This window comes from Sinohyriopsis cumingii, unplaced genomic scaffold (genome assembly GCF_028554795.1).
Source record: "Sinohyriopsis cumingii isolate HCF-2022 unplaced genomic scaffold, ASM2855479v2 utg000426l, whole genome shotgun sequence".
Taxonomy (NCBI): Eukaryota; Metazoa; Mollusca; class Bivalvia; order Unionida; family Unionidae; genus Sinohyriopsis; species Sinohyriopsis cumingii.
In genome coordinates this window covers 10,039,898-10,067,609 of record NW_028315897.1, presented here as the reverse complement: position 1 = coordinate 10,067,609, position 27,712 = coordinate 10,039,898, and the positions used below count along the sequence as shown (strand labels likewise).

Sequence of the window (27,712 nt, the reverse complement as noted above, 5' to 3'; positions counted from 1 at the left end):
CGCATGGTGCTCAACATTAAGAGGCTAGAGTTATGACTGGTTGGCCTGGTATAAGGAAAATGTAACTGGGTGCAACATGATGCTACAAGTCTGCGGCATGATGCCCCAGAGCTAGACATCATTATAAACTGACACACTGCAGACTTAGCGATATGACTGAATAATCTTTAAAGCCATATTAAAAGTCCAAATCACACCCCTCCAAAATTTTTCCTCTCAAATAATATCTAAGTACAACATACAAACTGCAGACTTACTACATGAACAAAATAAGTGTGAATGTCTCAAAAGTTGAAATGAAACTGATTTTTTAATTCTCTCCTTATATACACCATTTATTGCATCTGTATTTCACAACAGACCCCATGAAACAGAAAACACTACTCATTTGTTTCAATTTGACCTATTCATGTGACCTAGCCTAACCAATGGGAAGTTACATACTTATTCTACAGATGTTAAAACCACATCTGAGTCCTGAGAAATTAAGCCAAAAGTCTTACTATTAAGATTACGATAATCAATTGTCAACACACAAGTTAACATTTACCTATAGATCCTATGCAACACACAAGTTAACATATACCTACAGATCCTATGCAACACACAAGTAACATATACCTATAGATCCTATGCAACATTATTCTCTTAACAGATTCAGGTCATGTAGACAAACCTAACTAAATACAATACTTATTGTAATTCAATGCATGTATAATTTATGTCATACAGCTTCATGTCTTTGAAGACATATGTTCACTACAGAATAAGATTGTGGATGTATGGGGCAGATAAGTGTAAAGTATAGAGCAAATATGCAAAGAACAAACTAAGACAATAAACTAACAGCATCATCCTTTATTATAAAATTAATTTTTCCAATAACTAAAAAATACTGGCATGCACAATGGACAGTAAAAAAAACATTCCCATCGTGGTTATGCTACATCCATTTATCAGACATTTGCCTTTATAATGTGCTTCGAATGTAAATGATTGAACATAATGCATACATTTATCCATTTATACAATTGCCTTACAAAATATTTAATTTCAATGGCTTTTATCAATTAAACAACAAGAGACTGTCATATTTATGGATATTTATGTTACAATGTAAAATGTTGCAGACATATGCACTTTTCAAAGTAAAAAAATGGTAGGCTGTCTGTTACCAAGATAATACAATCTGACAGCAATAAACTGGATTTTCTTAATAATACAATCTGACATCAATCAACTGGATTTTCTTAATACTAAAATCTGACAACAATAAACTGGATTTTCTTAATAATACAATATGACAGCAATAAACTGGATTTTCTTAATACTAAAATCTGACAGCAATAAACTGGATTTTCTTAATACCAAAATCTGACATCAATAAACTGGATTTTCTTAATACTAAAACATGATAGAAATAAACTGGATTTTCTTAATACCAAAATCTGACAGAAATAAACTGGATTATCTTAATACCAAAATCTGACAAAAATAAACAGGACTTTCTTTACTGATGCAATAAATGATCTTTTTCAATGATCCCCCCAAAAATTGTAGAAAATATGAATGGCCATCTAGTTCTTTCCCACTGACAGAACACTCAATGTTTCATATCACAGTAAAAACTTTGTTGTGATGTCTCTAGCATTTTTTGGTTAAAACCTTTATCAAAATATAAATACCTTTGAAATCAATAGTTGTCTAAAATAAAATAAGTGCAAAACTGTACTGTAGAAGAATCACACAATAACATGAATTGGTCACTTGATCAGCTACATCTATTATTAATTATTTGACCCAAGTACAAACTGACACTATTTTTTTCTTAAGGTTTATTTAATTTACATTTCATCTATAATGAGCTAATTTTTAACCAAACAATTATTCAACACCAACTCTATTTCTGATTTAAACCATACAAATGTTGACTACTTTGTTCATATAAACATACTCTTATCTCTCCTGCATCCCTACCTCATGATTTGAATGTCTATTGCCAAAACTGATGACAACTCTTGTGAAAATTATGTTAACACAATAATGAGTCATATCATCTGATGATCAGCACTGTACATACATAGTTTTACAACAGTCCAATAAAAAGTGCAATAATAGCTGCATTAAAAATTGTGACATACACTGCATCAAGCCATAAGTAAACAAGGGCAATAACTCTTCCATACATTAAGGAAGCACAGAGATTTGTCAATATGTGCATTTATGAATGATGACTATATAATATAGACTATGTTTAACTGCAGTCAATAAAATAGCAAGATAACTTGCATTCACAATGAAATGTTGTCTGGCACTATTTTCAGCAGTAGCACAAAAGGAACAGGACCTCCAAAAACAATGAGGAGTAGAGTGATTTGTTGACATGGTTGTCTTCCAATCATGATCATAATAGTTACCAATTTTCAGGGCAATCTATGAAAAACTCTGGGAATAGTTGCATTAATGACAATGTGTTGGATGGATGGAAATGAGTATTAATATATATAGAGAGAGATAACACAATTAATATAAAACATCCTTTATTCACAGAAATCAAACTATCTGTGTTATATACAACAGGAATGCACCCATCCCACAACTTTAGCTAAATGACTTCCCAAAAACTAAACAGTTCAACATAATGGCTTGAATAGATGATCATCTTATGTACATTAATGTCTAAGATGTTTAATTTTTATTCAGCATTTAGTGTTTTTATGTATGATCATTTTAACAAGGGTTTCATTAATGGAATTAAGTTTTAAAAAAGTAAAAATTGTTAAAATATATGAAGAAAAAATGTTACCACTTTGTCATTCATTACTCATGCTAACAGGCTTCAGAGGATCAAGAGAAAGAGAGAGAGAGAAACAAATTATGATGCATCACCTACTGTGAGCAACAAGTCCAGGGGTCAGTTTCATATCACAAACTGTCAGTGCACCCTAAAGTGAAAAAATTACCCATAAACCCTAAAGTGAAAAAATACCCATAAACCCTAAAGTGAAAACAAAATCCATGCACCCTGAAGTGAAAAAAATACCCATGTCATGATTGTTAAATTGGGTCAGAGATATATATTATGCTTAAACAAGGTGCAACAATCATAAAAATAATTATTGTACGCAAATCCAAAAGCAAGCAAGCAAAACATGTGTGAGCTAAACATTAGTCACATAGATGAAAATACACAAGGAGTTATCATGGGTGCATCAAATTCAAGCTCATTTCACTTTCTTCATGCACTGTTTAATATACAGCAAGATTCTGTGAGGGAAAATTCCCCCCCCCCCCCCAATGTTCAGGAGGCCTCTGTTTGACACTGTCTTCATCATCCCCCTGAATGCTTTTGGCTATTATCTACTTCATTCTTTTCGGACTTCAGGAGCTTATTTGGCCTGTTTGATGCTCCTGGTTCTTTTTAACAGAAGCCTCTTGCATCTTGTTGAACATATCAATATATTTTTGGTCCAATATCTTCTTCACTTTGGATTCCCATGAAGAATGCCCACCATCTGCCTCGTCTGAACTCATGCAGCTGATCTCAAGCACCTTCCTTACTGTTGCCATTTTTCCAGAACTCCATAATTCTTTCTTTTCCAAAGCAGTCTTCTTTTAGATTTCTGCTGCATGATAAATAAAAGGGAAAAGGTTAAATAAACACACAAACACCCCCACCTAAACATACTATAACACTAGTCATGGAAGTCATGAAATTGTACTCAATAACAAGTGAGTTTCCTTTCGGATTCACTGTACTAATTCAGCACTCATATGGAAACACCATGATATTCAAAATTTAATAACTTAACATTTCTGGGTGCTGCTGATCAGACTGATATTTATCCATGTACAACTATCCTTGGTGCAAGCTTCTATGTGGAGATCATATGAGCCACTGCATCTTTTTGTCTACATGTGCATAAAACACATGTTATCCATTCTGCACCAAATGATTCAGTTGTTACTTTCCTTACTGAGTGCTCCTAAGTCAGATCTGTAAAAATACTAAACTTTCATCAATATAACTGTGTCTACATCTTTTTAAAATTACAGATAGGATAAGCTCTCAAAAATATTTTTACTAAAATTTTACTTTTCATTATTAACCAATTATGGACCACCAAACTCGTATATACTATACTTTATGTTAATTCACCCATTTTAAGACTGGTTCACAGTTCTTTCTTATAAAAAGTACCACATGTCCTTTATGCATAATACTTATAGACTATGAAATATGAATGTGTTACACTGGGGGGGGGGTGGGAGTGTTGGCAGTCTGTAAACAATGGTTGCCATTTTCCCCCTCTAAATATCCTAGCCCCACTAACCTCAGTGGAAAAAGCTGTCTGATAATGCCTTCACATCTCCTTGTCATTAGAATATGCAGTACTGTATCTGTATGGGTGGATATTACACTGATAATGCCTTCACATCTCCTTGTCATTAGAATATGCAGTACTGTATCTGTATGGGTGGATATTACACTGATAATGCCTTCACATCTCCTTGTCATTAGAATATGCAATACCGGATATGTATGGGTGGATGTTACACAGATAATGCCTTCACAGTCTCCTTATCACTAGAATTCGTAATAATGGATCTGTCTGTGTGGATATATAACAGATAATGCCTTCACAGTCACTGTGTCACTAGAATAGGCAATAGTGGTTCTGTGTGGATATTCCACAGATAATCCTTCAGTCTCGTTGTCACTAGAATAGGCAATAATGGATATGTCTGTGTGGATATTCCACACATAATGCCTTCAATTTTTCATTGTCACTAGAATAGGCAGTACTGGATATGTCTGTGTGGATGTTCCACAGATAATGCCTTCATGGTCTCCTTGTCACCAGAATAAGCAATACTGGATTTGTCTGTGTGGATATTCCACAGGTAATGCATTCACAGTCTCCTTGTCACCAGAATAAACAATATTGGATTTTTCTGTGTGGATATTCCACAGATAATGCCTTCATGGTCTCCTTGTTAGTAGAATAGGCAATATTGGATCTGTCTGTGTGGATATTCCATATATAATGCCATCACAGTCTCCTTGTCACTAATTGCGACATTGCCCTTGCTTGTTGTAAATCCAAACAGCTCTTTTACTCTTGCATACCGGAGTTTGTATGTTGCACCTGAAAAATATGTACTGGTATATTCAATAAATGACTACTGTAGAATAGAACCTAACTTATGTACTTCATATATGGTGTTGTACTCACTATACAGTGTTGTACTCACAATATGGTATTGCACTCACTATATGGTGTTGTACTTACTATACAGTTTTGTACTCACTATATGGTGTTGTACTCACTATATGGTATTGTAGTCACTATATGGTGTTGTACTCACTATATGGTGTTGTACTTACTATGCAGTGTCGTATTCACAATATGGTGTTGTACTCACAATATGGTGCAGTACTCACTATATGGTGTTGATAACTGTTGCAGTATGTTTGTTTGTGTCCTAATAGTAATACAGTATTGAACAAAATGAGTCATTAATGTGAAAACATGTAAATGCTTTTACTAATTATAAAGTCAATGGACACTATTAAAACATAAATATGCACATATTTAAGCCAACACTATACTCTATATTGTTAGAAAAAAGTCCCCAATATGGAATTTTATGAGATTAAGTATCTGTAATACCACTGGCATGAATGGTCTAGAGTCAGTGATGGTTGAATTCTATTTAAGGCTCCACAGACAGCAAACAACTATCATTATTATTAAGTATTATTGTATCAATTTATGGTATCTGGAAAACATACATGTACTTGAAACCCATGAATCTCCAAAATAGTACATTAAACTAGAGATATATTCCAATGACATGAATGCATCAAGTTTTGCTTTTATTTAACTCTGCATGTTTCAAATATTTAGCAGCTGAAAGTGCATGACCCCTTGTCTAGTGAACCTGACCTTGATCATACATCTACTGCCAATATAAAAATAACGATTCATTTAAAAATCTAATGGGGTTGGGTAGCTAAGGAGGAAAACAAATCCTTACCCTGTCTAGTGACCATGATGCTACTACAATCAAGGTACTAACAACCATAAATACATGTCAAGAATAACCCCACCATCCACCCCTGCCAATCAATATGTCTATTGTCTATTTGTCTGCATATCCACCTAACCATACAAACTGGGTCAGATTTTTAAACCAAGTTTAAAAGAGCTATCATATTTAGCATATATATATATATACTAATTATACACTGTATTAAGCCATGGTGCTGGGGAAACTTACAAAATACAAAAGTCAGAATATGATGCCAGAGTCACCATTGGGAGAATGGAGAAAATGGTTGCTGTGGGAATGTGAATGACAACAAAAATGTCAAGTCACCTGAATTTTTCCTTTTTTCAACTGCAATCATAGGTACTCCATGCTTCATTTGTACACAGTCATTCATTGCCAATTTTTCAAAATATGTCAAACATATAAAAATCCTTCTTTGGTCTGGAAACTGAAATTATAATAATAATAATAATAATAACAAGAATACAAACAATAATAATAATAATAATATAATAATAATATTTTGATGTAAATAAAACAATAATAATAATAATAATAATAATAATAATAATAAAATTATTATTATTATTATTATATGTTGGTATAAAAAATAAATATATAAATCCTACATTGATCTGGAAACTGAAAAACTACTACTACTAATATTACTACTACTACTACTAATAATAATAATAATTATAATAATAATAACAACAATAATAATAATATGTTGGTGTAAAAAAACAATCCTAATAATATAATAATAACTTGGTGTAAATGAAAAAATAATAATAAAAATACTAATTATTATTATCATTATTATTATATGTTGTGTAAATAATAACAATAATAATAATAATAATAATAATAATAACAATAATATGTTGCCATAAACAAACAACAACAAACAAAACAATTCCCCCTGTGCTGTTGCTATTTTTAAAAACATAGTTAATAGCTGGAAATGTGATAAGTCTCAAAATTGGTACCCTGGGGTTACACCAAGAGGGTGATTTTAAATTATGTCATTTAAATATTTTTCCTTATACATATATATATATATATATATATATATATATATATATATATATATATATATATATATTGTGGGAATTTTTAATCATCAACCCAACTGACATCCCTGGCAGCATGATCTGAGGTACACAATGTATTCCTATAAATGTCCCATCATGTCCCGAACTGCTGTTACAGAGGGGTAGCCCTTCCCACCTTCAATACCCTGAAATATGACCAAGTGACCAATGTGAAATCCCATAAGTTATATTAAATAGCCAGCTTTGGTGAAGGCATAAACCAAATTTCAGACTTGAATATGCAACAGTTTACAAAATATTTTAGACTTTTGAACAACCCCTCCAACCCCTAATTTCTTCTATTATGGCAGGTCTCACTAGAACAAACAAGATTTAGGAAAAATAATAGATACACACACATACATGCATACATACATACATACATACATACATACATACATATTGGGGAAAAGGGTCACATTTCCTATCATGATCTGCAAGTGAGAATTATGTTATTTCTGCCCAGATTTTTTCAAGCAGATAATGATAGTTTGGTGGAGGAAGATTGTACATATTTTCAAGTGAAATAGGCTCTGTATCTTACTCATTGTTTTCTTGTTTTAAAAGAAAATAAAGCAGAATCTCCTGGAATTGTTCATAGATAAGTACATATACAAATCATATTTGGTTGAAAATATACTTAGCAACCTGACACTGATATGTGACATCAACCTGTATTCCATTTTATGCAATCTGTGTAACTAAGAACGTTATATAGTGAATTATCACAACTAGACCCTACGAACATAATACTTATTTTAAATTTAATTGTAACTATATAACTCAAATATTTTCATGTATCAAGCTGATTATCCCACTGATCTCCAGACTCCATGTTGTTACTGACTCTAGTTTTATTCCTGACAAAAATTATAAATTATGGCAACGAAAGAGACACTTAATTAATCCTGTTCTTGGCCTTTTTCTGTCAGTTTGAGAGATTCTACACATTACTTCAAATATTTATCTTAATGTATTGTTACACGCACACGGGTATTTACTTGACCGAGCGGTTGTCAAACCCTGGCGCGATTCTCGCTAGAAGTCATAAGTTTCCCCGACTTTCCAAAGACTTCCATACAACCTCAGTTGTAAATCAGAAAGCCCGACGCGTCCATTCTATACCTAAATTTTCCTCTAATTAATGCAAGACCACAGATAAACCAAACTGTCAACTATCCATCAACCGTACATCTGCGTGTTTTGGCTTCATTATGTTTCCGTACCACCAACCGTTCACGCCTTAGAACATATACGAGTACTCCCTAACAATGGGAACTATTTTAACTCCGCCACCTTAGGCCAGTCAATGTATGCTTTCCAGGCACATTTCGCCGATATAACTGCACCATATTCGCCCGCATGGCGACATAAACGGTCTCTGCCAAGTCCCTTTTTATTTATGCCCTTGTGTAATTTACCGGTTTAATACCGTAAGTGCTGTCCTTGCAGTCACGCTACCAATGTATACCACTAGATTTTAATATGTACTATTTTACGACAGGGACAGTCATTCGGTTTTGGTCGGAATTCACTACTAGTGAACCAGGACATCATGGAAACACACTAACACTTCACTCCGTGACGTTTGCTCCTATTGATTAGCTCATTAGTTCGGGCCAGGAATATTTCCATGGCGCCAAATTCCAATAATCAAACAAGTAATCACACAAATCTAAGAATTGCTTAAAACGGGGCACTAAAACCACGTGCACATACTCTAAATTTACTACAGTATGTAAAAAAATACCCATTTCCATAACACTGTATTTGGATTCTTGTTCTGGGCTCTTTCCAGTAGATGATAACTAACATTTTTTTATATGGTTTGTGTAAGAAAACTTGCTCAAAGATCCCTTCCCTGCAAATATGCATTAATACATTATTCCTGGGTAACTTTTATGGCATGAGGTATAACATACATGTGTTTTTAACGTCATGGTCATTAGTTCCTCTCCCAATTCCTTAATAGGACAAGACCCAAAAGTACAGGTCCAAAGTAAGAACTATCGTGAAATGAAAATGCTTCATTTTCTCCTTCATTATAACAGCAAAGTTACATGCAAGTGGTACGATTTATACACGTCAAGATTTTCAACCTGTGCCAAGGTGCATCCCTTCATGATAACTGCAAAGTTATATGCAAGCAATATAAAACTATACACGTCAAGCTTTTCACCCTGTGGCTAGGTGCATTCTTTCTCTATAACTGCAAAGTTATATGCAGGTCATATAAACTATTATATGTCAAAACTGCCAACCTGTGCCAAATACAGGACAAATGATCCTCATTTGTCATATCCAGTAGAAAATCACGCTACCTGGTCTCCATGATCCGCCATTTTGTTATGTCACATGACAATAATGTTTTTATAGAAGCCACCTGACCATTGTAATAACATTAGTGGACAGTCAGGGTACCAGCCTAGTACATTTATGAATAACCATGTCTCGATCGGAACTGCACTCGGCCATTTACGACAGGTCGTAGGAGGCTTCGAAAGTTGTATCTTCAAACATCAGCTTTCGTTGTTACATAGGTAGCGCACGAATAGAGAGAAGTGTCTCTCCGTGTTGGATTATATGTTAGATGAATGAACTGTAAATAAATCGCAAGCAACGTAACGTGTACATTTACATCCTTCATTGCGCACACACATAACACACGTTTTCTTTCTAAATATGTAAAGGTGCGTCAAATCTAAACTTTTTATAATGATCCATATGCCATCATTCCTGTTCGCATACTTTAACATAAATTATAATTCGTGCTGAACAGATATAAAATAAAATATACCCTAAATAATGTATGACGTGATGCGATGTGATGTGATTTGGATTTTTAACTTAGCTTTAAAAAAAATTCAGTCATATCGCTACGATGTCTGCAATGTGGCAGTTTATAGTTATGTCTAGCACTTGGGCAGCATGCTGCAGACATGTATCATGATGTCCCATCCAGTCACATTATCCTGACACAATGCGGGAGGTCCTGTGTTCGATCCCCGGCCGAGTCATACCAAAGACTTAGAAATATGGTACTAAAAGTTGCATCGCGCTTGGCGCTCAGCATTAAGAGGTTAGTGTTAGGACTGGTCGGCCTGGTGTCAGGATAGTGTGACTGGGTGGGACATCATGCTACAAGTCTGATACAGACATCGTAGTGATATGACTGAAATATTGTTAAAGCTACGTTAAAAGTCCAAATCACACACAACACACACATGTATGGTTGTATGTATGTGTGTATGTAAGTATGTATGTATGTATGTTGTATGTATGTATTTGTCGACCTTTCCGGTGGCATAAGTGGTTAGAGCGTCCGCTCGGAAGATTTCGGGTTCGAACCCCGTCCGAGTCATACCAAAGACTAATACAGATGTTACTAGCAGCTGCATGACTGTGCGTTGAGCATTAAGTGGTTACGGTTAGGTCGGCCTGGTTTCAGGTGGTACATGATGATATATGTCTGCGGCATAATGTCCCAGTGCTGAACATTAGTATGAACTGCCACATTGCAGTCATCGTAGGGTTATGAGTGAAAAATTGTTAAATGTACGTTACAAATTTAAGTCACATACATAAAGACACAGACACAAACACACACACATCTTATTATTCAACCAGTAACCAACCTAGAAAGGTAATGTCCCTTGCAAAACTATTTTGATTGCACACTATGTGACCGACTTGGATACAATATAGGACAGAGTGTTGAGCTGAAAAATTCCATAGGAGTTCGTATTCGTATCGTTGCTTGCAGTTTACCTGTCATACGTGTACTATATTGCTTGTAAACTCTTAAGACGGTAATTATACTGAAAACACGAAGAGGCAGACCTATCTAAATTCGTTTCTTAGGTTTATGTTTGCATTGTATTAAATTATATTGGAATAATAGGCTAATATAAAAACTTAAGTGAGATCGAGCACGCGCTTGGCTGAAAACCTATATTACCATATTTATATTGTTAAACGTTAGTTTAACGCGTTAATACTTTAAACTACATGTAATTACTTAGGACTATGTTCAACGAGATATTAGAGCGCACTGTGACAGAAACTACTCCAATATTGACCCATTTGTCTAATTCTGTATTTCAATCTGGATGCAGTATTTTGGTAAAATTTACTATTTGTCAAATAAACAAAATGACTGTGTTAAATGATCCCAGCAATTATCAAGGCGTTCCAAGTATCCTTGTGCTAAAAAAAAAGAACGTCGGTGCTATCTTGAATAAAATGACTGACAACATGGCCCGTGGAAAGGGAGATAATCTATGAAGCTCAATATGGTTTCCGAAATGGGTGCTCGCCCATATTAACCTGTTTTAAACGTTGGTATATGCATATTTAAGCAATCCTGTTTGCAGATTATTTTGTCTTCTACTTATTTTTACAAGCCGTTTGATTCGATAGATCACTCATAGTGTTATGAATGTGTAGAGAAGTAGCATATTGAAGTCAAAATGTATAATAATCGTCTTTATGTACATGTCTACGTTGATCGGCATTATACACAATTTATCATTCTAATATAGAAAACATAAGCGATTTCATTATACGGCCTTTGATTTTGATCTATGTATTTCTAATTTGATTATTAAATTAAGATAGAAATATATGAATATAATAGTTGTTATAATTGTCGATTTAGTATACTGAATGATGGTGATATTTCTGAATGTGCAGATACTGTCATAAATCTAGGATTTCGAGCTGTGGAGAAACAGGGTTCAGTATTAATATTTACTAAACTCAAAGTACTGTTTGCATAAATGGAAGTATTCTGAAAACAACGAGGCAGATTCGTCTCTCTTAACTTTGCCACAAAAGAGAATTTTTGTGGGTATAATTATTAAGAAGATGCTGAAAATGTGCACAACATAATATGTACCGGTTATTCGAAATGAGCAAACAATAGGTTCCTTTTTTCCTTTAGCATGGCCGATATACCGTTTACATACAAGATTTTACAAAGTGCTTTAAAAACTGGATGAAATGGACCAGAATGATCGATTTGGCATACGCAACACAATGTTGGAAAGCAACACGAAAATTAAACCAAAATGGCGTTCCAGTCCTGAACCACTATCCCCATAATATTCACTAAATGATATTTGACGATGTTCGACAACTGCAATCTTATATATAAATACCCATATTTGTTTTTGTGTCCAACTGGATAAAAAGTAGGTCAAGAGTTCGAAAATTCGTGTTATCCCAATTTGACTTTCATATTTTATATTTACTTCTTTTTTAAAATTTTTGTTCAAACTTTATTTTAAACTCTACATCTCATGGTTTTAAAACGTTGCTTACTTTTCTTTTATTTTTATGTTGAAACTTTATTTCAAATTGCGCATGCATTTTTTTAAATTTGTCTTTGTACCATTTTAACTTTATGTTGGAACTTTTTTTATGAATCCCATCTGCAAAAGAAGAGGTCACGAGTTTAAAACTCGCGTCATCTCAATCTTGTTTTAAAGATTATGTTGAAACTTTCTATTAAACTCGCTCATCACAATTTTTATTTTATATTTTATTTTAATTTATTTTTGTATTGAATCATTTTTTTTTCAACACGCGCATCCTAATTTTTTTAATTTTATTTCTTTTACTTTTTTTCTATTTATTTGTGGAAACCTTCTCTTGTGACTTCCGCCGGTCCAACAAGAATTAAACTGTTTCTAAGCTCGCGGCATCCGAATTGTCTTTTCTTTATAATTTTATATTTGAACTTCGTTTTCAGCTTTCGCATCCCAATTTTTGTTTCACTTTATTATATCTACTTTTTGTATTTGCTTTTGAAACGTTTTTTATGATTAGCGTTTTCCAAACAAAATGTTGCTTGTTCGAACTGAAGGCATCTTACTTATCTCTTCTTTTTGATTTTAATTTAATGGTGACAAATTCATTTTTACTTGCGCATCCCATTTTTTCTATTTCTTTAATAAATTGTTATTATCATGGTGAAATTTTCTTTTATGATTCTCGTCTACCAAACGAGGCGTCGCGAGTTCGAAACTCGCGGAATCCCAATTGTTTATTGTTTCAATTTTTACTTTCTGATTTTCATGTTGAAACTTTCTTTTAATCTCATGCATCCCATTTTTGACCTTTGTATTTTTGTTTTGATAGTGTCTTTTATGACTCCCGTCCTAAATACGATTTCATCGACAGAGTATATGAATTTCTTTAAAGACTGAAGCAAACGCGATGTTTCAATTGAATGATCATGATGTAACTAAAGAACGACACCAGCTTATATTTATGTATCCCTTAATTCTTCGGTAATAAATACGTTTACTTTAATTTGAAACAAAGGTATATCAAATGATAGTAATATATTGTATCAGATATGTGGATTGTGTTTGCATTAGTGATTTTGATTCTGCTATTGTGCTTGTAGCCTGCACGTGAACCTGGTGTCGAATGTTAGCTGCTTCAGGATCGATTTATTGAAACATCGCGTGTGCTTCAGTCTTTAAATGAAATCTAATTAACTCATGCCATACATCATGAATTCATCACTAATATACATTTTGCTTTTATTTCGGTGGGAGAATTTCAACGAATTATGAAGCTTCATGTGTGGGTTTAGTGGGATATGCTTATAATCTTACACTGGTCATGTCAGATTAAGACCTGATGTTATCGTCTGCATCAAGCCATTGTGAATTAGCTATATTAGCCTCACATCAATGACAAATTATACCACTAATTATAAATGTATTTCATCAAAATGTAACACATTTTTTTTTTTGTTTTTTTTTTTTGTTTTTTGGGGGGTGGGGTGGGGGTGGCATTATGCGTCATTCATTGGTTACAGCCAGTGTATCTCAACATCCTTGAAAACGTTATACAATTCTGAAAAAAAATTTCGTTTGTCTATTTAATTCCCCGAGCCCGCCATACCGCATCCATGGTAGGTTTTCTGCCTTCAGTCCAAATGTTCACTAAAGGATTATTGACTTGATAGTGTTATATGCACAGTTTGAGGGCAAAAGGTGTGAAATAAGAATAAGACACAAACTGAAAAAGGAACATGCCGATTTGATGATGAGCTGTCTGGTTTTGTAATCAGCTTCGCTCTGTACGTTTTGCCCAAATACTTTAAAGTACTAAATGGTTAAAAACTGTACAGCTTTTTAATTTATATTTATTCAGGATAACGAAATGACAGAAAAGTTACAATTCATAGATTTATATGCGAAACATTCCTTAAAATAAATCAGCTCTAACGACAACTGGTTTGGATTACCTTATTTTATGTAATGACTTACAGTGTGTGACATACAGTTTTCCATTGGTGAATACGTGCATGCGTATCTCCTCCCTCTTGAGAGCAAATAAGTCGAATTTATAGAACCTTGTCTAATATCAGTTTTTTATATTTTTCAGGAATAATTACCTGCTCACTTTGACTTAAGCTGTATTTATATTTGCAAATATCTTCATACTTGTCTACTCTCACGTTTGACAGCAAATACGCGGAAAATATTTCACCGTCTAATAACTGGTTTATTGTATTCTTTAAGGACGAAAGAGAGAAGAAAGAAAGAGTAAGTATAATTATATGTGTTTTCAGTAAATAGGTAAATATTTTGCATTGCATAAAGTTAATGTATGATTTCTAAGACGCATATATTTATGAGAATTAATTATTCGTCATATGTATTGCATATCTGTTATCATTTAACAAGGCAGGATTATTTTCAAAATCTTCTCTGGTTGATATCTTTCCAGTATCCCGCATTTATCGCTTTCGTCGGAAAGAGAAGTTACATGTATTTATGGACTTACGAAATATGCGTTTATTTCAAGATGTTCATTTTATAATATGACATTGTCTCCCTGTTAATCATGTCAAAATTTTTGACTGATCGGCCATAATATCACCAGCATTTGATAGATGTTACTGAGTGTATATTTTTTTTCTCCAAAATATATAATGTGACTAACATTATCTGTTGGATCTTACAATTCACGGTTAAACAAAGGAAAATGGAATTATTACTTTTCTTTCAGTGTCCGGAATACAATTTTGTGGATACAGGCAACACTTCCGTATCATATTCATCAAAACATACGCGATGCGTCACTTCAGTAGTACATAGTCCCGTCGTTGTTAAAATGTTGATATCGCAACAAGGAAAGGTTGACTAGTAGATTAGGTTAAACGTATGCTCTTGTGGAATATTCAGCAAAAGTAGCGGCATAAGTTGTAATTGTATTTTCGCATGGGTTTGTTTCCCCTTTTTGAGACCTAATAAGCGACGTTTGTTTCACCGATTCTAATATCACATTTGTTTAATTATTTCAGGAAGAAAAGCAGATGCAAGCATATGTAAGTATAAATATATCTCCTCTCAGTCATTAAGAGATAGATATGTATTTTTATTGGATTATCAAGACATATATTCATTAAAATATGTATTCATCGAATTTAAGCCATCATTTACTACTAAGTATAGGACCCCTCCGATGGCCTAGTGGTAAGAGCGTCCGCCTCAAATGCTGGAGGCCGTGGGTTCGATCCCCGGCCGAGTCATACCAAAGACTTACATAAATGGTACTAACAGATGCCCCTCTTGGCGCTCAGCATTAAGAGGTTAGTGTTAGGACTGGTCGGCCTGGTGTCAGGATAACGTGACTGGGTGCCCCAGTGCATACCATCACTATAAACTGCCACACTGCAAACATCGTAGCGATATGACTGAAAAAGTGTTAAAGCTACGTTAAAAATCCAAATCACACACAAATACACATACACAGTACTGAGTATAACGTTACACTTTAGGTATCATGCCCCTTTTCTTTTCTATAATGAGTTATCAATAGCATTACAATGACATCAGGTAATAAAAATGCTTTATATTCGCATATAATAAAAGGGTATTGTGTTTGATACCAACTATACATTAATAAGTTCATAATACAACTTTAGATTTTCTGCAGAGAAATGAAGATGTAAATGTTTAATACAAATATGAAAACCACAACAGAAGGCGCATTCTTTATTTAGAGTTTCCTCTCCATTACTGAAGAAACGTGTGGCATTTTGCCATAATTGAGAGTGAGAGTTATACATTGTATATTGTGATGTTGTGTTTCCCAGACATTTAAATCTCAAAGCCTGCATATTAGGATTGATTTCATTTCAGTTTCCTGGCAGTATCGTTTACTAACCAATGATTACTCTTTCATTATTGTTACGTTCTGTTAGTATAAATACCTCAGGAAAATATATTTGTGAGAGTGACAAAACTTACTAGAGTAAGACACTTTTACGGGTGGTATAAACTAACGTCTTTGTCGTAGACCAGAAGAGACTAAGGGTTGGTATGTTATCCATTGTCCTTCTATCTGTCAGCAATATAAATTATCATCGTACAATACGTGGATAATTGCCATAAAACGTTACACACACATACACACTCATCGCGAGTTTAGTTGCTCCTAAATGAAAATTTTGCTGCTCGGACATATAACATGGCCACCACAGCAGCCGTCTTGAAAATAATGTTATCGCTATTCCTTCTTAGTAGATGGTCATATCAGTATGGAGTATTCATGATATCAACTATGTCCATATTGAAAATATTGTTATCGCCAATCCTTCTCGATGCAATAGATGACCATTTGTCCATAATTACGCAAGACAGCTTATACAGGGAAGTACGTGTACACTTAAAAATAAATTTACAATCATTGTGAGGTACCATTTGCCTGAATGATACAAAGAAATTGTATGTAGCTTGTGCAAAATGGTTTATAAATCGTTACAATTAAATCAATACCTCATTCTAACTTACTAGTAGACAGTGAGTAAAATGTAGAATTTGACAATAATCATACAAAGAAAGTTTATATGGCTTGATATTCAATATTCTCATTACTGGATATATAACATGGATACAAATGAATATATGATGGATATCGGAGAGGTTACTCGAATATTAAACGTTCTTATCAAAGTTTCGTTCATGCCACACCAACACCGTACGGATCAAGAGACCATACATTTTATACCAAAGAAGATGCTGGTATTAAGAATCATAACAATTGTAGTGGTAGGTAGTTAAACGGCATTAGTCACAGCCAACAAATTATACAGTATAGAACAATTTACAGTTACTCGGAATATTTTACATTTCAAAGACATAGTGTGAGATTGTAAAGAAAATGCGGGAAGTTTATTCAACGTTTCGATCATGAATTTTGTTTTGTTTTCACGGGGAAGAAAGGAAAATAGCATCCTTATGAACCTAAAGATCTGAAAAATTGCATCTACTTTCACAAAATCAGTACAAAGTATGCATTGGATAAGGCTATGATCTCTGATCACCAACTGGCATTACAAAAAATATATTGAAACTACCTACGAGAAGTATATTTTACCATTTCTATTATCACGCTTATTGTGTTCTTTCAGCGAATGAAGTATCCATTGGTAAGTACTGTTTTGAATACGTTATGCATTATATAATATGTATTACTCGACCTTAATCGTTACTGAACGGCTGATTGCAAAGTCTTCAATTCATTTATCATTTAATTTCTTTAGTTGTTGAGATATAAATGACACTATTTAAGAACACATTAGGATATCTATCTTATTGTTTTTCCTTTAGCTTATAACGAAGTTGTCTTTTCTCAGACACAGTAACACATGATGTATTTCATTAAAAAGGAACGTGTCTTCTCCACATTAAAGAGGACGTACATTATTATTACACAAAGGAAATAGATAAAAGAAAGTGCAGATTATAATGGGAAGCAGCAGGGAGGGCGAACAACCTCTAATTGGTTCACCTGCATTTTCCAAAATACGACTTCCTGGGGAATCGCAAAAATCGTTAAAAAAATGCGATATTCAGAAAACAACTCCGTCGATGACAAATTGGTTTACTTGTTATCGCTGATAGCTTTTTTTTCTTCGATGTAACTTAAGAAAAAATGCGCGATCGTCGGTGACGCGTTGAGAGCGTCGCCCTCCCTTCTGCTATGTATTAAATTTTTTATCTAACCCGATTCGATACCGTGTTCGAGGATCGTGTAAGTTTTGTTGTTATAAATCCATGTGGGGGTATTTTAGCACGACTAAAGAAATTTTTATATTTATTTATGTCCATATCACCGCTGCACCAAGTTTGATGAATATTTCGTAACGTGTGAGTATCAAGTCCGTTAAAGACAGTAAGAATATTAAAGTTATCCCTAATCACTTTAGGAATTTGTGTATACCGCTGGGTTACATAAGTTACATCTGTGTTTTTGTGTCTACCTCTGGAAAATATCCTAGCTGGATTTGATTGTTTATCCAACATTACATCATCGTAAACAACTAAATTATTAATAAATCCATCAATATCATCAATACTTGGCGCTTCATTAATGTCAGTTATAAATTCAACAACATCATCTCCGCTCTCATTTAACGATTTTGCTTTTTCAATAAAATCTTTTATTACATCATCGCATCGTTGATCGTCTGCAGATGGAGCTACCAAATACAACTTATCCCATTTCATCCACTGCATTATTACATTAAGTAACAACTGCGTCTTACCACTTCCAGATGGTCCTTTAATAATCATACGAACATAATTTGGTAGCGCTGCGTGATGCTTAACTGGTTCTCGTTTCCTTGTTGCAGAAAAGTCAGTGATTTCCATATAGAAAATATATAAAAAGAATATGGATTTATACTGTGTGAAATGCAGGGCGCGCACATCGACAAGTGATCTAACAACCATTACAACAAAAAAATAATAGATCTGAGGTTACGGGCAAGTGTGAGCGATGCGGTACAAATAAATTTAAATTTATTTCCACTGGCAAGTCAGGTGAAAAACCAAAACCAAAGTCAAAACCAAAGTCAAAACCAAAATCAAAGCCAAAGCCAAAGTCAAGTAATAAAACAAAGCAACACGGAGGTGATATTGCAGCAAAATTAACAAAACTATCCGGTACTCCGTGGGCTAAATACCCATGAGAAAAAGACCTCCCAGGATATAATTACTGTGGTCCTGGAACCAGACTTGATATCAGACTTGATGACCAAGATCAACCAAAACCAGGTGAGTATCCGATAAATGCTATTGATAAAGCTTGACATGCGCATGATGTAACTTATAAAAGTAAAGATCTGCAGCATAGACATCTCGCGGATGTGAAATTAATTCACGCGTTACATTCCATCACTGATAAATCTCTCAAGGAAAAATTAGCTAGTTGGTTAATAAAATCCGCGATGAAAGGTAAATTAATGCTAGGTGCTGGTAATTAATTATAAATGGAGTCGATTTATTATTCCCCAAAAGGATATTGGAGGGGTAGCGCAGCAATTAGTAAACTCGCTGAAGCAGCAAAAGGTACGCGCGATACTGCAAAAAATTGGTTATCCAAACAGGCAATATGGCAAATTTACCAACCATCGCCTAAACAAATTCACTTTGCACATTTCAATATCAGTGTTCCTAATGAAGTTCTCCAGGCCGACATATTATTTCTGCCACATGATACTATTAAAATCCGAAGACGTCAACTAACATATAAATACGCGCTAACTGTAGTTGATGTTGCAGGTAGATACAAAGATGCAGAACCGTTAACGACTAAAACAGCATCTGAGGTTGCTTCTGCGTTTGAACGAATTTATCAACGAGGTGGGCTACGATGGCCACAGCTGCTATAAGATGATCCTGGCAAGGAATTTCAGGGTCCAGCATCATCGTTGATGAAGCAACACAATGTCACCATCAGACGAGAACATACTGCAATTCATTGTGATCAGGCAATTCTTGAGCGATTTAATCAAATACTTGCTGAGCGGTTATTTGGATATCAATACGCGAAGGAATTCATTCAGGACAAGAGATCACGCGAATGGGTAGCAAGATTACCAGTCGTGATAGCTGCATTAAATCATGAAATAACTCGAACAACCAACATTAAATCTTTTGACGCAATTACTAAAAGAAAATATACCACAACGACGTGATTTTTCAGCACAGCTGATACTGGGTGATGTCACTGTGAGATATTTATATGAACCAGGTAAACTTGAAAAGGGTAAAAAAGAGCGACTGATCCTACTTGGAGCATCACTAAACATAAGATATCTAACATAACTAGATCGACTGGTAGACCAGCAATCTACAGGCTGGATTCAACTGCTCCTCAACGTGGGTTTACACGTGAACAACTACAAGTAATTCCCGAGGATACACAATTACCGCCTAGATCACTTGCCTAGCACCCCTACGCTGGTTGCACTCGAGACAGGTCAGCATCACATTCTCTCGTGTATGACCAAGACGATTATCTTTTCTATCTACGGTGAATTCTCTTGAATGTTTATCCGAATACTGCGACAACATTATACAATTACAACTCGCACAATGATTATTCTGCTGTTGTTTCAGTGTCGTGATAAATTCAACATCAAGGTCAAATTCTCGATTAATTATTTTTGTCACTCTGTTTGTAACCAGTTAATTTTTTTCTTATTATAACACTGTTGTTTTCATTGTTAATTTCATCAGCCATTTACTCATCCAAGACAATTCTCCGCAGTTGAGATATTGTTCTGACTCTGGACACAGCCAAGTAAACTAAGTTTGACCACTCGATACGATCATCAGTGATCCAAACAACTGTATCAGAGATAGTCAGTCCTTGAGATGAATGTATCGTCATTGCGTATCCTAGCGTCCAAGGGGATTTAAAGGCCCGCAGTGCATTTTCAACAACATTGACATCAACTGCAACAACTTCATTTAATACGAGATTCTGCTTCCTCCCTGACTGTCCTGGTATATCAACGTCAATATTCTGTAACCGCGAATCAGCTGGTCTATAACACAATGGCACTGGCAGTGTTGGAAATTTGTTCTTGTGTAATTGAAATAACTGCTGTTGAAGTGTGTCTCTGACTATCTTTCTACTTGCCACTATCAAATCGTTTGGTCTCCACGTTTTCCAAAAGTCGTTCAAGGAAGTTTCTGAAATCACCTTACGCATAATTTCACACTGAATTTTATTCGGTTGTAGTCTGATTAATGTTTTAAATTCCTTTAATTCTGCATCAAGAGATCTGTGATCATCAGTCACTACTTCGTAATAATCAACAAAATTATTCAACCAATCGTGCTAGGATGGGCCAACAAACGGAGGTGGCTGACCGTGATCGCCGCACATTATCACAGCTGTATTTTTGGTTAATAACCAATCGATAAATGTTTGTAATGTTTCTAATGGTACCGTACATATTTCATCCCAAATTATAACTTTTGGAATATATTTCTCCCCCATTCGATCTGGAGTCCACACACCACCGCTGTATTTGAAAAAGCTGTGATAAGTACAAGAATTGACTCCACGTTGTTTCATCTCCCTGGCAAGTCTGTGTATTGGTGTTAGCGCAATCATATCTGAATTATGTCGAAATAACTCGATTACTCGAGTTGTCTTACCAGAGCCACCCAATCCGTTCAAATAAACGGTTTTGTGTCTGGATACTGGATCATACAGATATGGTACATTCGACATTTCTGATAATTCTGATTTACAATAACTATCTTTAACCGCAACATCAGCGGATTTACAATAACAATGTAACATTTCTTTTTTTATTCTCCACGAATTCCATGATTCATCATTGCTTGTGAAACGAGCCAGTAATTCTGAATATTTTGTATCGATATAAAATTAATCCGTAGCAACTCTAACTGCAGTGTCAAGAAATATATTTATCATCGATAGCAAATTTATAGAAACATCGAAGCATCGAAGATCTTAAATGTGTGTACTGAGGTGATTCTCCATTGATGTAACTAACAATTGTACCCAACAGATAAACATGTACGTATGCAACAAGGCAGATATATCAGTAGCTACGTTTCGATATTTCACTTATGTGGCACAGCTTCAATTGGATAATTTTCATACGATTTGTTTCATAAATTTTCAACTGGCTACCGTTTCTAAGTAAAATAATCATTGTTTTATCTACAGTCATATTCACAAAAGAAAATTTGCACTATGTTTCGATCAAAATCAAGTCAATTAGGTATCTGTGATATTAATCGATGGCAATCAAATCTCGTTATTGTCATACAGCTTTACCTTCTTTACCTCTACTATGACCATAAACTAAGGATACATTTTAGTAGAGAAACCATTTAATTCTTAATATTTGTATAATTGATACAGTTTGTAAAATACATGCACATTTCCTTAGACTTTTGTGGGAATGTACAATGTAAAATATTTTTTAATACACCTTATTGTCAAGCTAAGATTTTAATTAGTGAACCATTAACATGAAGCAGTGTAATCTCAACCTATCAGTAAATACTACCATATCCAATATCAGGTTAAGGCTGTAGCAGGAACCTATCAGTAAATATTATCATATCCAATATCAGGTTAAGGCTGTAGCAGGAACGTATCAGTAAATACTATCATATCCAATACCAGGTTAAGGCTGTAACAGGAACCTATCAGTAAATACTATCATATCCAATATCAATTTAAGGCTGTAGCAGGAACCTATCAGTAAATACTATCATATCCAATATCAGGTTAAGGCTGTAGCAGCAACCTATCAGTAAATACTATCATGTCCAATATCAGGTTAAGGTTGTAGCAGGAACCTATTAGTAAATACTATCATATCCAATACCAGGTTAAGGCTGTAGCAGGAACCTATCAGTAAATACTATCATGTCCAATATCAGGTTAAGGTTGTAGCAGGAACCTATCAGTAAATACTATCATATCCAATATCAGGTTAAGGCTGTAGCATGAACAGAGTCAAAGCTTATGGTTTGTGATAATATATTGTTCACCAGGGTGAACACAATATTTGTTTTTTTTAAAGGTTGAGATAAGCCATAACTATGTCAAGTTTGGTTGCGATTTATATAGAATGTTTTATCTACTACGATTGTGCCGCTTTATCGTATAATATAACTTCTGGGAAACTGCCAATTATCTTTTATGAGCGGAAATTCATCGATAAGATTACAAATATGTGCCCACTTGTCTAATCAAATCAAGAGAATATATTGTCCTTCGCAAATGTCGCCAGTTAGTTAATTTCTTTGATATAATTAGCTTGAAGACAAGTTTGTTATCACAAGGAATTTCTTGATGCGGATGTTAACGCGTATGTCATCTGCTATCTCGGAATAAAGATATGTAGCGCACGTTTATAACTGAAAACTAGGCTTAACATATAAAAACCAAGTTCTTTCGTTTCTAAACTATAACTACTGAGAATACAAGCCCTACTTGTGTGAGTATTTGGCACATAACATAAAGTAAATATCTCCCTCCCACTCTTGTGATTGTGTATGTATATAGATTAACTATAACCATCAATAATGCTCTCTTTGTACCTCGAACGAACAATAAATTGTAAAGGAACAACATCAAAAAACGTACTCAGAGATGAGATTCAGACATAAAGTTGAAAATTCCATTCCGTCGTTATATTGCTGGAATGATGTGCAAAAATGTCTTCTTTCGGACTTAATATTTTCATTTTATTATTATAAATATTTGTATTAAAACTAATCGGCCTATTGAAATGCAAAACCGCTTTTGCTGGTTCTATGACTGGTCTGATTTATACGGTGCTTCCATTAAATTATTGGTTATGTTTCCATGACACCGATGGAATCGGAGTGAAATGTGCCTCTCCTCCTAGTTTGGGCAGGAATCGTGACCCCTTGATAACTAGTCATGCACTATACTACCTGAGTTATACATACTATACGAATGTATTTATTAGTTCGTGGCACCTAATCCTTGAACAATAAAAAATAGTTGATTGCAACGTTTATTGTAAAACTATGAATAGCTATTCGCGTAAAAGTGACCAATGAAACTGCTTGCTTAAATGGACAAGATAATTTCTCAGTTTATTTTTAACATTCTATTTTCCTAACTGATACAGTTGGATCCGGCTGCACATTCTTACAACTTAGAAAAAACGTTGACTACAAAGGATGCACATTAAACGGAGAAAGAACGAAATAATATTGCATGTATGTATGTATGTTTTGTATGTATGTATATGTCTGTCTGTCCGTCTGTCTTTTCGTGTGTGTGTGTATGTATGTATGTATGTATGTATGTATGTATGTATGTATGTATGTATGCATGCATGCATGCATGTATGTATGTATGTTGTAGGGTTCAACGACATTTTTCAGCACACAATACATGGCGGCCAGTATTAATGGTGGAAGAACAACGTTGGAAATTCCAGAAAAACCACCGGCCCTCGAGAAGCTACTACCAAGCTTTCTGACATACCCACATTGGCCGAATCCGAGACTTCAACCCACGCAGACACATGTGAGATGGCAATGACCCGTAACGGTGAGCGCTTTAGACTACTCGGCCACTATGGGCCCCTTGTCTGTAAGTATGTATGTACGTACGTATGTATATATGCATGTACGTATTTATGTATGTATGTGCGTACGCACGTGTCTATTTATGTATGCAAGTATGTATATATGTATGTATGTATGGATGTATGTATGTATTTATGTATGTATGTATGTATGTATGTATGTATGTGTGTGTATGTATATATGTATGTATGTATGTATGTATGTATGTGCGTATGTATGTATGTATGTAGGTATGTATGTATGTATGCATATATGTATGTATGTATATGTGTGCATGTGCGTGTGTATGTGTGCGTTCTTGCATGCGTTCCACACTTGCAAGTGATATGCATGCTTGTATGTATGTATGTATGTATGTCTGTATGAATTTATGTATGTATGTAGGTAGGTAGGTAGGAAGGTATGTAGGTATATATGTATTTATATATGTATGTATGCGTTGTTTGTGCTTTTATCGCCAGTTTTCTGCATATGATACGTTACATATTGTTGCTAGAGTAATTGCTGAAGGTAAAATCCGGGAAAACTCCAGTAAAAACTACTGACCGAAGACAAGTTACTGGGAATCTTTTGACATCCCAACCATGGCTAAGCGAAAATTAAAAACGCAATGACTATATGCATGTTTTTATGCATGTTCGGATGGATGGATTGATGCATGCATTCATTTATGCAAGTATGTAGGTACGTACGCATGCATCCGTGCACGTACGCACGTTTGAATGCATGCTCGTACGTATGTACTTATGTGATACTTAATTCATATAAAAGTTCACATATTTTCAACTGCTTTCCTTCAAACTCGTATGTCTTTGCCTTTATAATATTTATATTGTAAGTTCAATATTTAATAACGTGAACCTCGTACCTGTATTCATGTCTTGAGCTGATTGTTCTTTACTGCATGTCGCACAGACGTTAAACGAAAAAAAAATGTCCTTAAGTTACATGTTGTATATTTTTGTAGCATATGACGGTTCTATACGATGTCATTTTTTTCTGCAGCTAAATGGTATTATTATATCCTGAATACTTAGAGTTGATATTGTTTCCAGTGTAAATCATTGTTTATCGCCATTTATAACAATATATAAATCATATTATAGGATACACTAACTAGCTTGCAAAACCTCAGACTTGCAATACAATGGTCGCGTGTTCGATAAGTTCTCAAGGCAACACAAGTCTGCTGCATTATTATGTCTTTGGAATTACGTTTATGTTTCATTTTCCCGGTATGATATGACCAATAATGGATTAAAAAGTGGCCGTAAGAAAACAACCGATTCCCTCCTTTTTATATACCCTAGTCACTAACTTTATATGTTTTATTTTCCGTAAGAAAATGACTATTTCACTGGAAATTGTATATACGGTGCATATCATTAGCAGATAAGATTTAATTCAGACTCCTGTGTGTTGCCTTTCCATAGAATATGGACCCCTGGTGCTACATGGCCTTTATTTTAACATTTATAACGGAAGCGTCTTTAAAGAGCTACTTTATTTCTTGAGACATTGAATCGTATTATATATGTATCAAATGCTTTGTAAAATACCGACAACGTCGGCAAAAAGAGGAGGACAACATTTAGTATAAAATTGTTTATATTCTGTGAAAGACACCTCGTTAACATTCAAAGTCAGCTATATCGAATTAACAATATCAAAGTGACTGGCGAACGAAAAATGCAGACACCTGTTTACAAAGACGCATATGACCCTTCAAAAGTTCTTGGACAAAAGCGAGAACAATCACTAACAACACCACGCAAGGGCACTATTTATGTGGGTCTAAGTAAATCTTGAAGAATATTAATATAAAATGATTGACTGATCGCGAAATAGACAATCGAAGAGGAACAACAACTCAAAGGGAACCGCTATATATCCGCACAATATAAGCGCATGTTTAACGTTGTAGTTGTTACTTGTTTACTTGCTACAGCGACCGCTTATGGCACAAAAGATGCCATAATTATTACGACAGTAACTGTTGTTCGCATGCTAGTGGCATTTGATGTTTGGATTACAAGTCTAGTACGTCGTTTGTCTTTCGGCTCTCTTAAAATATATTGTTTACATTCTGCACTCGCGAATAATGTATATATGGAAAATAATCATATAATCACTCTGAAAACACATGCGCATGGGGCTTTTGCCGCACGAGGAGCTTATATGCAATGGCCCAGAACGAGTTCAACTCACCGGTGCGATCTTGTCTCTGATTTACTGCTGTATGTTGCAGGGAAAAGTTTTGCGGTAATGAAGGTCCATTCGCAGAGCTGTAGCTTGGTTCTAAAAGCCCCTTTTCATACTACTGCTTATTTAACCGCGTGTTGTATTCTGTGTCTGTTGCATTGGCTTCTGATTATCGCTTATCATTTTACTCACCATTGCATTAGCATTCTCCAACTTTCTTTAAGCAGATGTTACAATCTCATCGTGAGTTAAAACTGTACTTTCTGGTACCTTGTCGTTTTTAAGATTTACTGCCAAACCAAGAAAGGTTTCAACAAACCTATACAATTTCGCGGCATACCACACCGTGTAGCTGTCCCCGGAACTCAATAAACTATGTCTGGCAACTACAACACAAATTCCACTGAAAACACTTGCAATACTAGCCCTGTGAAATATAAGGACAATCATTTGCAGCTTTACAATTTTGGCTCAACGTTTATATGATTTCTTTCTTGACGTTACATTCTCTGCTGTTTAGGAACAATACCACATTCTTCAGTTTGAATTCCCATACATCTAATAGCGATATTTGCTTTTGCCTAAACATGTATCCTGTTTGCTTTTTGTTCAGTTTATCAGAAACGTTTCCTATATGTTGCATTTGGTATATGTTTGAACTAATGTTTTTATCAACTTACAAGTGTTGTTCATACCAATAATGCTTGGTTATCTTACTCAACAAATTTGTCAGGGGTTCAGCAATGATAGTGAAATTCAAGCACTAATTCCGATGGTATCCAGTCATCGCATCTGCTGTTTTTCACTAATCAGTACATTCAATTCAAAGATAGCCATGCCGTTACTATCTACAGGTTTAACCTGTCCATGTCCCATAATATCCTCTAGGAATGTAACAAAAGCACAACAAAACCTGCTTGC

At 34.6% G+C, this 27,712-nt stretch overlaps 2 long non-coding RNA genes across 2 annotated transcripts; one reads left to right on the top strand and one right to left on the bottom strand.

Annotated features, from left to right (window-relative positions):
• Positions 1–843: 843 nt before the first annotated feature.
• On the bottom strand, positions 844–9,663 carry LOC149774165 (uncharacterized). The gene is made up of 4 exons (XR_016417012.1): positions 9,413–9,663; positions 6,385–6,505; positions 4,335–5,150; positions 844–3,626 (listed from the first exon to the last, which is right to left on the bottom strand). It is a non-coding gene; the product is annotated as an uncharacterized LOC149774165 (long non-coding RNA).
• On the top strand, positions 9,562–17,810 carry LOC149774164 (uncharacterized). Its single transcript, XR_016417013.1, has 4 exons — positions 9,562–9,691; positions 14,693–14,716; positions 15,478–15,501; positions 17,590–17,810. It is a non-coding gene; the product is annotated as an uncharacterized LOC149774164 (long non-coding RNA).
• Positions 17,811–27,712: the final 9,902 nt, after the last annotated feature.